Below are 17,147 nucleotides of genomic sequence, written 5' to 3' on the forward strand. Positions count from 1 at the left end.
TTTAATGATCTGATAAGACAAATGTTTGCCGTTTCCTGCAGAAACTATTAGAAAGAATAAAATCTACAAAGTTTCACTGTAAAATACTGTAGCAACATCTGGCAAACAGTAAGAAGTGAAGAAACTTTGCAATTTGTAAAATGTTGATTAAAAATTATCCATAATAATGAAATGCTGTGAATTAATTATGAAGACATGAGAAAATCTGCAACATAGCAACAATATGATTTTTTTCATATGCGAAAAATGAGAAATTAAGTGATTTCTAATAATATATTCAGTTCAATTGATTTATTCAGCTCCAGTTCACAACAAATGTCATTTTATAAAAAACACTCAATTCAGTCATTACATTCTAATTGATCCTGTACAATTAGGATCAATTAGTTAATTGATCCTAATTGTACAGCCCTAATTGAGCTCATAGTCCAGTAAGCTCAATGAATTATTCACAGTAGTTTAAGGTCATATTAATTTCTATTGATTTTCTAATGAGTTTAGAATAAGCATGATTTCTGTCACTTGTTGACAAATGAATCACAACAAACAGTTGAAAATTATGAAGAAATTTAGACAGGCTTTGGGCTTCAACTGTTTTATTATTTAGAATCACTGTATGATCCCTACTGTTGCTGTGGCAGCAGCTGTGTTTCCATTGACTTTATAATTGTGCAATTTCACGTTTCAAAATGTGTGATTTTACCTGTGGTGTTTCTCATCTGTGGCGTTTCCACAGTTGAGAAGTTGTGCTTTCTTTCAACATTAGCAGAATATGGAAATACAATTGTAGTGTCTATAATACTTCTGCTGTGTCTGAGATCCATCCATCCATCCATCCATCCATCCATTCTTCCATCCATCCATTTATTTTCTTCCACTTATCCAGGACTGAATCACAGGGAGAACAGTTCCCAGGTCAGAATATATATAAATAGTTCCACCAGTGTTTTCCTGGTCTTCCTCTGAGTCTCTTTCCAGCGGAACAAGGCTGGAAAACCTCCTATGTCCTTTTGACGCAGAGGAGCAAAGGTTCTAATTTAACATCTGCCTAACCAACAACGCATATCTGTTGGTTGTTATCCATAACTTGACTTTAAATACATTAATTAAAGGTTGTAAATGTTGTGTTACGTCTATCTTAACTTGGATTCATAATAGTCTTTAAAAGTCTTAAATTTGATATTTGGTATACTGTATTTGTCCAGAATGACTTCTTAATCAGATACATTTTAATTGTATTTGAACAGGCATGATGTTTTGGCTGATTTTTATTTTCTTCAGATTCATAAATGATCAACTTTATAGCTGGTTGTGTTGGACTTGAGGCACGTAAACCAAAAATTTACTAAGAATAAATCCTGGTGTACTGGAGATAAAGCTTTACAGAAGTTCAGAGGGATTCAGAGAGAAAATAAACAAGCTGTTCCATTCATCAGATTATGATAGATGCTACATTTTATAGCCACTCTTTACCTCGATTGAAGGAAAGTTAATATGTTGTTTTCACTTTTACTAAGTGAATTATTAACAATAAAAACATCACTTAAACTGGTTTCATTGCAGCGCTTTCATTATTTCTGGTCACAAACTGTTGAAAAACTGCCTTTAGCGAAGCCATTTTTCTCCAGGGAAACAGAAAGCAAAGGTAATTGTAAAATGTTTTAAAAGTTAATGCTTTCTAGAGCTGCATTTTTCTGTAGCTTCCAAAACAGAAAGCATGGACAGACAGCGTATTTCATATTTTTTTATTGCATATTTAATTCATTAAGTCAACATGGTGGGTTCCGTCAGGTCATGCTCCATGTTTGTGGGGATGAAACGGAACGGCCACCCTATTAAGGGTCGGTCTGTCTCTTGCTAGAACTGTGGATTGTAACCTTAAGGTCGTGCAAGAAAACTGCGATTACAGTAATGATTTGTTTGGGTTTTTGGAGAAAACCTTGCCAAAAAAAAGTTGGGTGAAAATCAAATATTTCAAAAAATATAATAAACTGAACCCTGTTTACATCCTGGGTGAAGACCTTTTTGTTATGCACCGGACAAGATAAGGTTTCCCACAAGAGCGCTTTGCTTAAAAATGTTCCACAGCTCTATCTGCAGCAGCGGGATTAAGGCTGAGAGATGACTGCGATACAATCGGAGACAGTGACGGGGACAGCAGCCGAGAGGTTGCCAACACTGACCTTAAACCGACCGGTGAAGCCATGGGACAGCTTTTATTTCCCAGAATTCCCCCATAAGGTGTGCACTCATGGCTCGCTGTGATGATTTAGGGCTGTTTATTGCCGCTCACTTAAACATTTACTTTCCAGCACAAGGTGAAGCCGAGGAGAAAAATGTCTTTGCGCTGGACTCAATGTCTGGAGGATTTAACACCATCCATCCATTCCAACCACTACCACAACACCGCTGACGTTTACAAGGCACAAGACTGGGAAAGTTGCTTGAAGAAATCATGGGATGAGGGCTTGGCCGAGTGCCTGGGAGACCAAAGACAGGTTGGTGTATTTGGAAAGTCGCTCACGGAAGTAGGCAGCGTTGCTACATGGTGTCTTGGCAGCCGCCTCGACGTTTCACTGCAACAAGTTGTTTTGATTCAGTTCCTCTTTTTAATGAGACATAATCCTTTACTGTAACACGGCTGGAAGGAGATCCAAAGGCCCCTGCTGGGTGACTTATTATCAGTTTATGTTCCAGGCCAGAAAGTAAATAAATGAACTTTCCTCCACGTGTTCTGAACCTTCACCCTGTTACGTTCCTCTGCTGAAATTCCCTTCCTCTGCTTGGGCCATTTTGAAGTTCCTTATGTCCCTTTTTTTATTTTGTCACCTTGCTTCCTCCTCCATTTGTTTTTTTTTTCCATCTTTGAAATTCATTGAAAACTTTTTTAGTAGAGTTCTTCTGTATGGAAAGCGCCTTGCATTATTGAAGTATGATTTCTTACAAACTGTTGAAATCTTAAAGATTCCGGGGGACTTTTTTATTTTTAGTTAAAAAAGTCTTTGCCAGATAAAAAGTCTCCACAGACTTTCAATTGCATGCAAGTCAGATAATCAACTGGCTTATACTAACTAACAGTTTAATTTCCTTTGAGTTTTACTGGCTGTGTATTCTGATCATTGTTTGTCTGATAAATTAATCCTCTTTTTATCTATAGCTTCTCATGAAGAATGTGCTGGTGCATTTCTCTGTTTATTATTTGTTCAGCTATATAAGCTGAGAGCCTTCTCCAAGATCTGATCCTACCACACTATGTTCTCAGTTTTTGGACATAGAAATGTATCAAAATGCATGTACTCTAAAAACACACATGCTCAATAGCTTTCTTCCCTGCTGTGTTTTGGTTTTCTTTGGCTTCCCAAATGCAAGCTATTACATTTACTGCTCACAGCTAATGTAGTCACTGGTGGTTGAGACAATCAAACTACAGTCCTCTCTAAGTGCATCTTGAGGGCATTTGCAGCTGTGTTGGTTGGAGCGATCTGATTATGGTCTAGTTTAGAGCACACACTGGACTGTAATTGATGGACTAATACATTAATCCGTAGGTTCGTCCTTCTGTGTGTGTGGGTGTGTGAGTGTGTGCGTGAGAGAACAGTGACAGACATGGCGTCTGCTGACAGCCCTGCTCGGCCTTATCTGCCCTGCAGGAGCGACATTAGAGAACCATGGGGTGGGGGGGTACCAGGGTGATGGAGAGGCATGTGTGTGTGTGTGTTTCTCTTTTCGACACACACTCTTAACAGTCTACTTCACTTTTATTTTTCCTCTTGGGATGTTGAGAAACTATCTGACTCTTGAACTCTTCACTGCTCATTGTTTTTTCTTTAAACCATCAGTTGTCTGAGCAGCTCTAGGATTAATCAATATTACACAAAATATACAGTAATGCCGCTTAATTTTAATCTAGGACAATTTTAGAAATTACAAATAATTTCAATATTAATTATTATCTATAAAAAAAAACCCTGAAGTTGAACGAGTAGTATTATGTGTTTCCCAGGCACATAGTGCCATATACTGTACATATGTACTATATATATTTGACTATGACTTAAGCTAAATTTGACTTTGCAATTTAATGCCTTGAAATTCTGAAACTCATCACAACATGGCTCTTCTATTAACCCTTTAACATCTTTGCCAGTGTTTCACTGAGAAGTAGTTCATATAATGAGCTCAACAGATACACAGTTACATCAGGTGTTTGCTAATTGCTGCTAGCTAGTCTGAAGGAGCTGAGTGGGAGTGTCACAGGGGTCAGGTGTTCTCTTCAGTGGAAGCTCGGAGGCTTGGAAACTGCAACTCCTAGAAGCAGCTGAGTTTCGAAGGTGGGACTACGTAGGTTCACCCAGATATTTTGCATGAATGGTTGCCATGGAGATTAAAGGATTTCTCAAACATGCATGACACATTCAAGGCAAAACTCTAGGTATGTTTTTGATGAGGGAATGAGATTAAACATGATTTAAAACAAAAAAAATAGTATATTTTACATATTACTGACCCTTCAAAACCAGCAACACAGATTAGCCAGCTACTGCTAATCAAAGGCACTAATGAATCGATCAACTAACTGGAGCACACAAGTAGGCTTTGACAAAGTTGTTAAGATAGAAAAACATTGGCAAGGGGCTTAGAGAAGCAATTGTTAATAAGAAAAGAGTTTTTGTGTAATGTAAATACATATAGTAACCTCAGCATTGAGTCACATGAGTTCTATATTAATATTCTGACTTGAGTGTTGTCGAAAGACACTTTACAACGCATTTGTAATAACAATTGCTTAGATTGTGTAGTGACAAAAACAGGTGCTCCACAGGGATGTGTGTTATCTCTTGTTATTTTCAGATCATAAAAATTCTTCCCCTTTATAAAATATGCTGATGATGGTCCTGCTAGCTTGTCTGCAGACTGTTAACCCCACCTACTTTCATTGTGCCACTACTGGCATCTCTTGACTTAAGAGCAGCTCTCTTAACCTAAATGTTAGTAAAATAAAATAGATGCGTCTGGCTGGGAGGCCAACCCAATAATTATAAACAATCAGGACGTGAAGCAGGTTACTAATTTTACATATTTTTTACATACATTTTAACAAACTTGTGTGCAGTCATTATTACTACTGCATATAAGTGTGTTTCCAGTTTTCCTCGGTTTATTGTCTTGTATTGAAACTTATGAAAACTAAAGTCAAAAGACAAAAAAAACAAAATGACATCAGCAAAATGCTGAGTGGGCGAAAATGTCAGCACAAAAATGTGAGCAGCTAATGAAGTCACTATATGACTACTATGCTGTCTGTAGTTTTTTTCTTCTTTGCCAGATAAAAATTATACTCCACCTGTAATTCTTCATCCAAAATTGTATTAATTTTATCGTTTCATTAAAGAAACATCAGCTGTTTTTTCCCCCTTGACATGCAAATAATGAAAAATATAAGAGTATATGAGTAACCTTTCCAAATTGAACCTGAGCGCGTTGAAATCAATCGTAATGTAGAAATCACAACAAGTAATGAAGATGAGGAGGACCAAATGGAGGAAGAGGACAGAGTTGGCCATGGGAACTGGTGTTTTGCTGCTACTGCTACCTTCAGCTTTTTAAATGAAACAATGAATGACACATACCTCTGGTCGGACCATGTGAGCAAGTAAGTAGTTCTGTAGTTCTGTGTCCGGTCCGGTAACAGCTGTTTATGGTCTGGTCTTCGTCCGGATGTAAACGTGGCAGCAGTAGTGCCGCAGACCTCCACTGGCATTTAAAAGAACTTCCAGTTCTGTCTGTCTGATGTTTCTCTCAATGTTTTTTGTTCCCTAGCCAGTAGCCGCAGGGTTTAGGCACTTTGGGGATAAAAACTGTTGGCCCGGCAATTATTTTCAACTTGCGAAGGTAATGATCACCTGTTAGAACTTTAGTCAGTTTTTCTCATACAAATGACTCAAGGTCTTCTGGAGAGAAATGTTGAGAGTACAAATGGAGGTCCTTCGGAAGTCGTGTTCGGCTCTGGCTCTCCCACTCCGCTCTTCTTTTTATATGTGTGTGAACAAAAATTACACCGGTCAAACGTAATATGAGAAATAACAACTCAGGTGAAGTTAGCCTTCCTGTATTTACTCTGTAGATTCCAGTACAGAACGAACCCGACGTCATCAAACCCAGCAGGTGAAAAAAATGGCAACTTCCATGGGTGAAAAATATAACAAAAGATGTAATTTTTTTGAAGTAATTATGAGTTTTGGTGTATCACAAACAGCAATTCTTTAGTCAATTGGAAAATTACAACATATTTAGGCCAACATACTAATCCTGTATCCCTTTAAAGATTCATCCGTCATGCTGCCAAATGATGCAAAGCAAGAAAAATTTACTTTTCCCTCCAGGTTGAGGGAAATGTAGTTCAGAAGAAAAGAGTTTACGGTTCCTTGCCCAAATGCGATGATATAAGGGTAGCTGATGTGAGACAGAGAAGAGACAAGGTGTGGAAAGAGGAGGAGGTACGTTGAAGAAAGGGGGAGTTGTGGGAAAAAAAGAGGGAGAAGACTTGTAACAGTCTTATCATATTTGACCCAAAATACCCTTCACCATAACTTCACACAACTTCATGAAGCTACAGAGAGTCTGCCTCTTTTGCAGTGGAACTAGAAGGTTTTAATCAATATAAAGGAATTACTGGCTTAAACCAAGCTCCTAAATCTTGCTCAGATGTTACTTGTAAGATAGTTGTATCTTATTTCAAGTGTATTAGGACGCAAACTAGACAAAGAAAATATTTGGTGAGATGTCATGTTTCTGCCATGATAGTGACAGCTTGTCCGAATTTTTATAACAATCATTTTAAAAGTAAATTTTCTGCACATATTAGAAGTTTTATATATAGAACAATCACAAAAAAGAATCAAATAAGGAAGAAATAACATGCCATAAACGAAAAAACACCAACCTGCACTGGGACAAACTTACACAGTATAAACTGTGTAAAGTGAAATTGTGTAAAACACAATTTCACTTTATTAAACCGCAATATGTTGTTATTAAACACATTTTATTAAGGAATATAATTTTAAATTGGCTATGACAATGTATTGAACTGTAAATCCAGAGAATAGATTAATAAAAAAAAATCTGTGGTGTAAAAAGAGCCAAGAAAACATTTGCATTGCTGTTTTACGAATGTGGGTGAACAAAAATGCAGCATGGAGAATTTATTCAGCCTGGAAGGCAGAAAGGGAATTCCACCTGTACCTCATAAAGCAACATGACAGGACAGAATGTTTGAGAAATATACAATTACTTCATATTTGGGTCCATGCAAAAACTGATAGATATGCCATGAAGGTGTTTAATTCCTTTGAACACATTGGGCTTATTGCCAAACTCCCACAAAACCAGCTCAATCCACCAATAATGTGAGTTGCTATCAGGCATTGACAGAGATGGGAGTTTTGACCACAACAAACACGAGATTCCTTCCTTTGCCCCAATAAATCACAGTATTCTACTGTTCCATCTTCTTATCGCTCGTCAAATGTTTACTTTTATTTTTGAGAATGTTCAAAAGAGGTTCCTTTACGTGGCATTGTAAAAACACATCTTACCAAGGACTTTTGGTCTAGTTTTTAGTGCATACGTTTTTAGTAAACATGAAATAAGACAAAACTAAGCCAAAAGTAACTTGTCAGCACAATGTAGGAGCTTGTTTTAGATTATTTCACTTGTAATAAGATATTTTGCCTGTGTTACAAGTGAAAAAAATCTGCCAGTGGAACTAGTACTATTTTTATCAATGCTAAACTACTATATCTTGCCAGAAGGTTATTTATAAATTAGTTTTCTCTTATTTCAAGACTAGAAACCACAAAAATACTCGGTATGTATGAGTTGTGAAAACCAAATCGTTCTCAGATTAGGAGTATATGAATACCTATTGTCTGTAAACATCACCAAATATATGGCCTCATCGTCCTAATGAAGGATGAATCTTTTTTCCCACAGTTGAGGTCTCACTTCCTCTGATTCCTTCTGAGAGGCGATTTGTAACACTCCTATCCTGAAGAAAGACTTTCTCCAATAAAACTGATTTATGGCCACACCTCTCACTTTTGGGTTCTGTACAAATTCGATGCTGTGCTATAAAATTTAAGCTTGCAAACTATCAGAATGCTATCTTTGTCACAGTGAGCATGTAACTACCATTTATCTTGAGGCATAGCTCAGCGTGGCCGCAGATCTTTTTGGCTCCTCCGCTGTTTGACTCATTCATGTGTTGCTTATCTCTGCTCTTACTGAGCTCTCAATTTCCCCACATTATATCATTGTCGTGGAATGGGTCCAGCCGGGTTGTGAGCACTTGGTTAAAGGGAATGTTTAGGAGTAACGTCAAAGAAGTTGTGAAAGAGAGGAAAATTTTGTGCAGAAAAGTTCTAAGTCACAATCGATGCCAAAGATTCTCAAAGAGTTTCACCAAATTGTGTAGTTACAGAAAATACTTATTTTGTCTTTTATTTTTTTATGTTGAGTGGATCATGCTTGGTGAGGCTGATGAAATCCACTGAACAGAGCTGCGGCAGCGGCCACTTGTTTCTGTTTATTTCAGTTTAATGTGATGGCACGGACATCAAAGACCAGGCTAACGTCTGGGACAGATCATCTCTTCTCGTGACTTTTATTTTTTCTTTTTTTCTGTCTCTGTTTTTGAGGGCAACATGGAAGCTGTGTGACCCTGGATGATTAATCTGGATATTTTCTGTTTCTCTCTCTCCCCAGTTAAAGTGAATGACTGGTATGTAAAAAGACTCTGGAGAGACGGGAGACCTAACCCCACCCTCCTCCTCCTCACAAGCTATTAGGCCTCCCTCCACCTCCCCCTGTGGAGAGAGGAAGATAAGGGAAAATTGAAAATGAGGAGGAAGGAGAGGGAGAAAGACATCTCCACATCCACGGGCAGACTTCTTGTTTTCCACCACTATCTCTCCCTCCTTTGAGCTTGATTGGCCGCCAAGCTTAAGAGGCTTGTTATCAACCTTGGAGACGATAGAAGTTCATCGGCCACAGGACTTGACTGATGAAGACGACAATGTTTCTCTCTCACTCTCTTTCTTTCCTTCCCTCTGAGGAAGTGGCGTATATCTCTCTGACTAATGTGGAGTCTAGGTAGAATGCGGTCAGCTCCATCGGATCCAGGGGCCGCTGGGACTCCAACATGTCTCCTGGCTGCTTCTTATTTAGTCATGAGACTTGTCTGAAAACAGCGCAGACTCTATTTTGGCTCTGCGTGGTCCCTGAAATCTTTATTTAAAAGCCAGAGACTAAGTTCATGATAGAAACTCCCTGCTTTCAGGATACAAGAGCCCACTTGTAGCATGTTCCTGTGGCAATCAGTTAAGTGTTATTTTATCTTATCTCATTCAAAGTGGGGCACCAAAACTATCCATTTTGGAGCAAATGGCCTACTGAGATCAGCACAAAAAGCTGCAACGTCTCACTGCTTTCCTATAGCAAAAGCATTTCACATGTTGCAGCTAATACTAGGTTACAAAGCAGTACAAAAGTATTTACCCCCCTTAAATGCTTCAGATCAAACAACTGAATCAAAGATTACCAGACTAAGTAGACCAAGTCTGAAATGTGTGAAGATTTGTTTTCCTTACTTGATAAATCTTAAAAGAAGTGTAATTAACCAGATATTTTGGAAAGCTTAGATCACCTTGAACCTACATTCAGGCATTATTACTACCAGATGACTAGAATTATTACATTCCCTAAATAGAAACTTGTCAGGCAACATGAAGTAGACTAAAAGGAATAAATCATGTCCCAATCTAAAAAAAAAATCCCAAAACAGAGTAGAAAAAAAAAGTTATTGACATTTTTTAATCCAGGAAGTCATTGTCCACAAATAGAGAAAATATGGAACAGTGATTCTTTCCTTATCTGGGATACCAAAATTACTCCAAGAACACATCAACCACTCATCCAGGTCATAACAAAAATAACTTACCAGAAAAAACATCCTTAGTTGCCTCAATTAAGGTCAGAGTTCAAGATTGAACAATCAAAATGAGAGAGTGAGTTGAAATGGGATTGAAGGGAGAGTTCAAAGGCCAGAACCACTGCTGATGATTTGCCAAAGATGTCACAATGAAGCTAACATAGGAAAAAAGAACATAGTTGGCTACCTACAATCAAACATTTATGCCTTCAGAATGTGGGTGACATGGCTTAATTGATAGAGTTATGAATTTCTGTCTTTCAAAAAAATTATGCAGGAAATTCACCAGCTCATGACGTTAATTTAAAATGTACTCTGTTACGTAGCAGAACAATGAAGCATCACCAATCTGTCATTAACTCCTGGGCACTTGTGTGTCTGTCAGCTGGTCTGGGAACGCCTTGGACTTCCCCCAGAGGTGAAGTCTGGGAGACAGTTGGAAAACGGAAGATGACCATGATGACGACTAACAATTTACAATAGAACATTTAGTGATGTTCAGGTTATGCTGAAATGATTTGCTGCAGCAAGACTTCATACTACAAAATTGAGAAAATTTCAGGAGTGATCCTCAAAGACCAGATTTTTTACAAAAATCACCAGAGCCACAATTATTGACATTCTTGTCGGTACTTTGTAGATTTTGCCCATAGGGAATAATTACTCAGTTAGTCATTAAAGCAAGTTGAATTTATTTCTGGATTAACCTCGTCTGTATTGCTGTCTTCATATATTTGGGATCCTAATCCTGCCAAAACGACCCAACAATCCATTTTGGGTAGAGGCTGCAAGATTTTTTTCTAAACTCTCATGCTGCTTAAAGGAGTTCAAGATGTAATGCATCCTGAATAATGACTGTGCTTATATTAAAGACTGATTTAACTCATTTTTCAGTGTGAGATTACACTTCTACAATAAAAGCAATTATTTTTAAAGCTTTTTACATATCTTTGGAGCTAATATTAAACTGATGACTGTAATAGGCTAATCTTAGTCACTAACAATGACCTCTAGATGAGAGAAAATCATGTCATATACACATTATATTTTCAATTCAGACTATAAGATATAGCCTGAATAAAAGCCTAAAATAAAATAATATAGTAAATAAAAGCCTGAATTGTAAAATAAAATATAGACAAAATACTGACGTAGCTTTATGTTGAATAAAATAAACATTTACAAAGCATTTAAAAAGGCCCTGATATTTTTTTCCATTGTTGGCATTTCATATTTTAAAATAATAATATTGTTTTCATTTGTCTCATTGGGGAAATCTTTTGTGTTGCCTTCCAATAAGCCTGTTCACATTTACCTGCCACATGTTACAAATCAAATGTTCAGCAGCTTAAAGCTGAAACATGTCAGCAATAGGTGAACATAAAAACAACGTGCATACAACAGATTTTTTCCATGCCTGCATGAGACCAGATTGTGTAAATACATCTAAAACATTGTTTTTAAAAAAATCACAAGAAAAAGATTACTGTTCAGCAAAATTTGAAACATTCATGCATGTCTGAGAGAAGTTGGCAAAGTAAGTCTGTTTTGAGACTTGTAAGGAACAAATATTTCTTTAATATTTCATTTCTACATAATATGTTGTCGCTCCGGGGATTTTTAAAATGCTTTTTAATGTTTGCTTTTGCCTTAATCTAGAGAATTTGCTGTGAAAACGTATCAGAAACAGAGTGTTGTTTTTGTGCATTCTGATCCAGTCTCAATCACTGTCGAGGTTATTAATTCAACATATTAGTGTCCTAACGCAACCATTTTGAGAGGTCTGAGTTTTGTTTGCTGAACAAGCAAAAATCAGCAAACAAGTCATTCTAATAAAGAATTACAAATAAGGACAAATAATTTAAAATAATAAAAACAATTTGCATCCTGCATTTGGAGATGACATGTCGTCTGGGTCACTTTTGAACTTTTGGCCAAATCTTTGAATCTTTCTAGATGTGAAAAAAAATAAAAATAAAAACTTCTGAAGTGCACAGAGAATAAATGACGCAACCTGATGCTCGTGTTATCAGGGCCAGTATCAGTTCAAGTGTACTGACTATTGAACATTGTCTCTATTTTCCTCTTGAAGGTCCATCCTGGCTGGGATGAGGCCTCAGAGGGCGACAGGACCGTGTAAACATTCCCAGCCCTCCTAACGTGTCTGTCTGCTGGAGGTGATGCATCTGCATGAGTCCATTTGTTTACTGCATGAAGAATGTTAAGAATATAGACTGTGTGCGTGTGTGTGTGTGTGTGTGTGTGTGTGCATGTAATTGCACGGTTGTGTGATTGTGTACTTAAAATAGAGAGTGTGAGGGGGTGCAAAGGTGGGGCGGGGTCACGAGTTTTGTTTCCCTTTGTATCGTCTTAATGTTTGTAATGATCCAGCGGGACGTGGATCTGGTGAATATTGCACGCTGTTTAGTCTACCAATCACCACGGTGACAAAGAGTCTAGGTCTGAGGGGTTGGAGGTGGAGGTGAGGGTGAAGGTGGGGGCCGGAATAAGTGGCGTTGTGGGTCAGGGAGGACTGAGCTGCAGAGACGTACGCACACGTATGAAAATAGACCCTCGCTGCGGCAGAGACATTCTCCTCAAATTCAGATCTCCAGGTTGATTTTTGATTCATTTGTCCACAGGAAGTGACACGCTTCCAATTAAGAGGGAACGACAACAAACCATTTCCTTTAACAGCCATGATTGAGCGCTGTTTACAGAGTGGCTGGGCTGCATATGTAAACGTTCTATCTGCTGTTCACACAGGACGGTTTCTGCAAGCTGAATTTCTAGATTTGGTCTGTTTGTGTGTAAAGCTGCACTTTATTACAACTGTGCATTTAGTAGCAGAGATTAGCATAGGAAGGGGTGAAATTCTTAGCAAGTAAGGATCCAAAATTAGCTTTGGACCACGTTTAATTTTTTACATTTACATTAGAAAGGTCTTAATTCCTCAAATCAATATTTGAAGACTAGAAAATGTGATTTGTTTTTTTGTTTTTTGAATGGATGAACCTGTCTGTAACTCACCCTCACATTGAAACCAGTGCATCAAAAGACAGCATTTTCAAAGAGACACTTTGTCAAAATAATTACGAATGACCACAGCTTCTGTGTAAAGACAATAAGTTGGCAAGCAACACATTATTACAATTACAAAATGGGCAAATACTGCAGAAGCAATCCCAACTTCAACATTTGTATACATGGATTTACCATGCCCTCTACAAAATAGAAATAAAAAGCCTTAAAATAAATAGATTTTTTTAATGCAGTTATAATCCTTTTCATATATATACAGAAAATGACATTTCTCAATTATAACATTTATTCAGAAGGGGAAAAAATCCTACATTAAAAAAATATTGTTTTTAACAAAATCACAGCAACTCCTGTAATAAATTGTTCAACTTTTAACATTTTAAACTGTTTTATTTACTTTTTGAAGTCCAGCCTATGACTTCCTGCTTCCATGGGGTGTAAATATGGCATTACATTTTTCTTAGGCCACACTTTAAACTGCGAAACATGTTGTTTAAGAGAGGCAGATGTGTTTTCATCTTCATAAGTCAGAGGGTGGATACAAGAAAAAAGCTATTTGCCTAAATTTGGCCCTTTTCCGCAGTCTGAAGAATAATTATAGCTTAAACAGGAACTGTAACATACTAGGCTGGGTGAGGATTTTATTTTGTCGCCATGCAGAGTGAAGAAAGAAAAATCTCCAACGATGACAGCTGCATTTAGAAGAAGGAAGTTAGGGTTAAAAAAAAAAATCTCTACAATAACCATTTATGTTAATGCAATTACGACTATTTTTATTAGGGATTAATAATTCTATAAAATAATTTTGCCATAATTGTTGGTAGTAAAGCTTGTTGTATATTTTAATGCTTCTATCCTAAATGCATTCTGTTAGTTAAAGGTTAAAGTTTAAAGATGTTAAAGCAAACCTACTAATTTTTGAAGGTAAAAATGTCCTAATAATTATTAAGCAGTTCAAATAGTGCAACCATAAACAGATTATGAAGAAAGCAATAGCACTCATTAACGACTACTCACATTGCTTGACAAAATATCATTCAATAAAGGACTTCACTTTCTCTTTTTGTCAATATATTATGCTGTGAAAGAATTTTATTTACTTTTTTGCATATATTCGACTAAACACACACAGGGGCACGAGCGCACACACACACAGGCCTCCCCCCCATCTCCCCTGCAGCTCTGGACAGTTTAAAACCCTGCCGAGTGTGACAGGTAATTGTGAGGCTCTACGCTAAACACCTATTGATTTTAAAACATCTACAAACTTTACATGCTGCAAGGAACTAAAAATATGTTTTGGTACAAAACGTTTCATGTTATTTTGTCGATTTTCATGAAAATGTAAAGAGTGGACCCAGAAAGCCTCTATGTTGAGTAACACTGGGCTCTTACAGTTTACATTATTATGTAGTGCAGCTTTATTAAAAGCCTAACACATACAATATTCTCTTTGTGTTTACTGGGCAGATAAAATACCAGAGCTTTTCCACCATGAGGCCAAACAAGCCTGAAAATGTTTGTCCGAGAAAACATCTGGGTAAGAATTATAGATCTTATTCACTCGTTCAATGAACCTTGAGATGCACTTAGCGGGTTGCTTGTAGCAGCCATATATCAAGGCTAACAACAGAGCAGAGCCTCTTCAAAGGAGCCAAGTATGCCTCCTCTAACACTACTGCCCACTAGTGGACAAAAAAACTCCAGGTACAGACTGCTGTTGGTACAGCTGATCTACTTTACACCCAATATAATTTTATCAAATCAAATTCAAGTTGGCAGAAAACAAAATAAAAATAGGATTAAAAAAAAAGAAAGAAAATGGCAATTTACAACTGTAAAATAATATAAAACTTTGGAGAAATACAATGAAAACATCAAAGATTAAAACAAAACAAATTATAAATTCTACAAAAAGAGGCGAGAAAGCAGGTTTTAACTGGGTTTACCTGTGCAGTGGAGACATGACTGGTGTTTTATTGGTGAGGCTGAAGCTTCAGACCTTCTGCTATCTGACAGACAAGGTTCAGCAATCAAAGATCTGCCTGACATTCCCTCCCCTCTGCTGCTGCACCTCCTGCTCCTTGCTTTCCCAGTTTGTCTGGATCTGCACAAATATGAACAGACCAACGGGATTTCATCTATGTGTTAATGGGGAATGAGCTTTTGTTTACCGTGTGATTTCTCCTCTTGTCTTGCATCCACATCGATGATTTGTCTTTATTTTATCTGGTTGCTTAAATCTGTTTGATTAAAAATGAAACAATTTACATTTTGGAAACCGACTGCACAAAGCTGGAATCAAAGAGTCAATATTAAGCAAAAAAAATGTGAACGAGCAAAAATAAATCATATCTGAATGATAAACTACAAATGTAGTAATCTGTAAAATTATTTTATTTGAATTTATGAGTTTTTTTCTTTACCAATTAGACTTGTTAATCCTAAGACACTTAATTATAATGAGGCAACTGGCAAAGATTCACATCAAGTAAATGTGAATTTGTTATAGGTAAATAATAAAAATTAAAAAACAAATTAAAATGTTGCATGAACAAATTTTAAAACCATGAAGTATGTGGAAAAAATGTAGAAATTGTCAAAAGACTAGCTGGAATATGACTGTATTCAGAATCTGGTTTACTACTAACTTATCCATCCATCCATCCATCTTCTTCCGCTTATCCGAGGTCGGGTCGCGGGGGTAGCAGCTTCAGAAGGGAGGCCCAGACTTCCCTCTCCCCGGCCACTTCTTCTAGTTCTTCCAGGGGGATCCCGAGGCGTTCCCAGGCCAGCCGAGACATAGTCCCTCCAGCGTGTCCTGGGTCTTCCCCGGGGCCTCCTCCTGGTGGTACGTGCCCGGAACACCTCACCAGGGAGGCGTCCAGGAGGCATCCTGACCAGATGCCCAAGCCACCTCAACTGGCTCCTCTCGATGTGAAGGAGCAGCGGCTCTACTCTGAGTCCCTCCCGGATGACTGAGCTTCTCACCCTATCTCTAAGGGAGAGCCCAGCCACCCTACGGAGAAAACCCATTTCGGCCGCTTGTATCCGCGATCTCGTTCTTTCGGTCATGACCCAAAGCTCATGACCATAGATGAGGGTGGGAACGTAGATCGACCGGTAAATCGAGAGCTTCGCTTTTTGGCTCAGCTCTCTCTTCACCACGACGGACCGGTACAGCGCCCGCTTGACAGCAGACGCTGCGCCAATCCGCCTGTCGATCTCCCGCTCCCTTCTTCCCCCATTCGTGAACAAGATCCCGAGATACTTAAACTCCTCCACTTGGGGCAGGACACCCCCCCTGACCCGGAGAAGGCACTCTACCCTTTTCCGGCTCAAGACCATGGCCTCGGATTTGGAGGCACTGATCCCCATCCCGGCCGCTTCACACTCGGCTGCGAACCGCTCCAGCGAGAGCTGCAGATCACGATCTGATGAAGCCAAAAGGACCACATCGTCTGCGAAAAGCAGAGATGAGATCCTAAGGCCACCAAAACGGATCCCCTCAACACCTTGGCTGCGCCTAGAAATTCTGTCCATGAAAGTGATGAACAGAATCGGTGACAAAGGGCAGCCCTGGCGGAGTCCAACTCTCACCGGAAACGAGCCCGACTTACTGCCGGCAATGCGGACCAGACTCTGACACCGGTCATACAGGGACCTGACAGCCCGTATCAAAGGGCCCGGTACCCCATACTCCCGGAGAACCCCCCACAGGGCTCCCCGAGGGACACGGTCGAACGCCTTCTCCAAGTCCACAAAACACATGTAGACTGGTTGGGCGAACTCCCATGCACCCTCCAGGACCCTGCCGAGGTTGTAGAGCTGGTCCAGTGTTCCACGACCAGGACGAAAACCACACTGCTCTTCCTGAATCCGAGGTTCGACTATCCGACGGACCCTCCTCTCCAGGACCCCTGAATAGACCTTGCCAGGGAGGCTTAAGAGTGTGACCCCTCTATAATTGGAGCACACCCTCCGGTCCCCCTTTTTGAACAGGGGGACCACCACCCCAGTCTGCCAATCCAGGGGAACTGCCCCCGATGTCCATGCGATATTGCAGAGTCGCGTCAACCAACACAACCCTACAACATCCAGAGCCTTAAGGAAC

General features: G+C 38.9%; 1 long non-coding RNA gene across 1 annotated transcript; it reads left to right on the forward strand.

Annotated features, from left to right (window-relative positions):
* Window positions 1-2,120: 2,120 nt before the first annotated feature.
* On the forward strand, window positions 2,121-11,024 carry LOC114153515 (uncharacterized). Its single transcript, XR_003597344.1, has 3 exons — window positions 2,121-2,241; window positions 2,313-2,498; window positions 10,377-11,024. It is a non-coding gene; the product is annotated as an uncharacterized LOC114153515 (long non-coding RNA).
* The last annotated feature ends 6,123 nt before the right edge of the window (window positions 11,025-17,147 follow it).

The sequence above is a fragment of the Xiphophorus couchianus genome, chromosome 11 (genome assembly GCF_001444195.1).
Source record: "Xiphophorus couchianus chromosome 11, X_couchianus-1.0, whole genome shotgun sequence".
Lineage (NCBI taxonomy): Eukaryota > Metazoa > Chordata > Actinopteri > Cyprinodontiformes > Poeciliidae > Xiphophorus > Xiphophorus couchianus.